Source organism: Populus nigra, chromosome 2, assembly GCF_951802175.1.
Source record: "Populus nigra chromosome 2, ddPopNigr1.1, whole genome shotgun sequence".
NCBI classification, from domain to species: domain Eukaryota; kingdom Viridiplantae; phylum Streptophyta; class Magnoliopsida; order Malpighiales; family Salicaceae; genus Populus; species Populus nigra.
Genome location: NC_084853.1, coordinates 8551884 through 8554383, shown reverse-complemented (window position 1 = coordinate 8554383; position 2500 = coordinate 8551884).

The window sequence follows — 2500 nt, the reverse complement described above, 5'->3', positions numbered from 1 at the left end:
AGGCCACCGCGCTGGCTCGTCCAGCGTCGACAGTCCCTCGTCCAGGTTTCAGATCGCGCCAAGTCGAACCCATGACCTGCTCAAGCCATCGTGCGCTGCCGAATTCGCATCTGCGTGTAGGCTGCCATTCCACGCGGCAGCCCCTGTTTTCGTCAGCGTGCCCCCCTGACGAATTTTCCTGCCTGGCCCAGTCCAGCGTCCAGCCCCTGTTCGTCGAAAAATCTGCGCTGCCGATTTTCCACGCGGCAGCCCCTCTTTTCGTCAGCGTGCCCCCCTGACGAATTTTCCTGCCTGGCCCGGCCAGTCCAGCCCCTGTTCGTCGAAAAATCTGCGCTGCCGATTTTCCACGCGGCAGCCCCTCTTTTCGTCAGCGTGCCCCCCTGACGAATTTTCCTGCCTGGCCCGGCCGGTCCAGCATCCAGCCCCTGTTCGTCGAAAAATCTGCGCTGCCGATTTTCCACGCGGCAGCCCCTGTTTTCCTCAGCGTGCCCCCCTGACGAATGTTAGTCGAAAAATCTGCGCTGCCGATTTTCCACGCGGCAGCCCCTCTTTTCGTCAGCGTGCCCCCCTGACGAATGTTCGTCGAAAAATCTGCGCTGCCGATTTTCCACGCGGCAGCCCCTCTTTTCGTCAGCGTGCCCCCCTGACGAATTTTCCTGCCTGGCCCAGTCCAGCGTCCAGCCCCTGTTCGTCGAAAAATCTGCGCTGCCGATTTTCCACGCGGCAGCCCCTCTTTTCGTCAGCGTGCCCCCCTGACGAATTTTCCTGCCTGGCCCGGCCAGTCCAGCCCCTGTTCGTCGAAAAATCTGCGCTGCCGATTTTCCACGCGGCAGCCCCTCTTTTCGTCAGCGTGCCCCCCTGACGAATTTTCCTGCCTGGCCCGGCCGGTCCAGCATCCAGCCCCTGTTCGTCGAAAAATCTGCGCTGCCGATTTTCCACGCGGCAGCCCCTGTTTTCCTCAGCGTGCCCCCCTGACGAATGTTCGTCGAAAAATCTGCGCTGCCGATTTTCCACGCGGCAGCCCCTCTTTTCGTCAGCGTGCCCCCCTGACGAATGTTCGTCGAAAAATCTGCGCTGCCGATTTTCCACGCGGCAGCCCCTCTTTTCGTCAGCGTGCCCCCCTGACGAATTTTCCTGCCTGGCCCAGTCCAGCGTCCAGCCCCTGTTCGTCGAAAAATCTGCGCTGCCGATTTTCCACGCGGCAGCCCCTCTTTTCGTCAGCGTGCCCCCCTGACGAATTTTCCTGCCTGGCCCGGCCAGTCCAGCCCCTGTTCTTCGAAAAATCTGCGCTGCCGATTTTCCACGCGGCAGCCCCTCTTTTCGTCAGCGTGCCCCCCTGACGAATTTTCCTGCCTGGCCCGGCCGGTCCAGCCCCTGTTCGTCGAAAAATCTGCGCTGCCGATTTTCCACGCGGCAGCCCCTGTTTTCCTCAGCGTGCCCCCCTGACGAATGTTCGTCGAAAAATCTGCGCTGCCGATTTTCCACGCGGCAGCCCCTCTTTTCGTCAGCGTGCCCCCCTGACGAATGTTCGTCGAAAAATCTGCGCTGCCGATTTTCCACGCGGCAGCCCCTCTTTTCGTCAGCGTGCCCCCCTGACGAATTTTCCTGCCTGGCCCGGCCGGTCCAGCCCCTGTTCGTCGAAAAATCTGCGCTGCCGATTTTCCACTCCGCAGCCCCTGTTTTCGTCAGCGTGGCCCCCTGACGAATTTTCCTGCCTGGCCCGGCCAGTCCAGCGCCCAGCCCCTGTTCGTCGAAAAATCTGCGCTGCCGATTTTCCCCGACGAACCTGCAGCTGCACAAATCCGCGCTGCCACTGCCCCATTGTCTGGACCAACAGTCTTTTCCATCAAGCCCTGGACTATAAATCGTCCAGACTCATCGCCAGCACCCGCTGCCGATTCTGCCGACTTTGCCGATTTCGTCGGCGCTGCCGATTCCAACACTGCCCGCCGTGCCTGAACCAGCGCTGTTTCGTCAGCGTGTCCCCTTGACGAATTTCCCTGCCTGGCCTGGACAGTCCATCTTCCAGCCCATGTTCATCGAAAAATCTGCGCTGCCGATTTCCCCGACGAACCTGCAGCTGCACAAATCTGCGCTGCCGATTTCCCCCCCCTGTCGGCATGGCTGCCGCTGCCCCGATGTCCAGACCAACAGTCTTTTTTGTCGACTTTGCCGATTTTGTCCGCGCTGCCGATTCCAACACTACCCCCTGCATCCAAACCAGCATTGTTTCGTCAGCTCTTCCCCTGACGATTTTAGCCCTGTAACAAACAGTAGGCCTCCAATCCCGCCAACGGGAGCCAAGTTGATAGGGAAGAGAATTGAATGACGCGCCTGGTCCTCGCACCCCGCCACCCGAGGGGCCTTTTTCCCGGCAGCCTCTGAAAAACTCTAGCTTTCACGGTCCTCGCCGCCCCTCACCACCATGGCAGGCCTCTAATCCCACCCATCAGCAGTTGTAGCCGATAGGGCAGTGATTTGAATGACGCGTCGCGGGCCG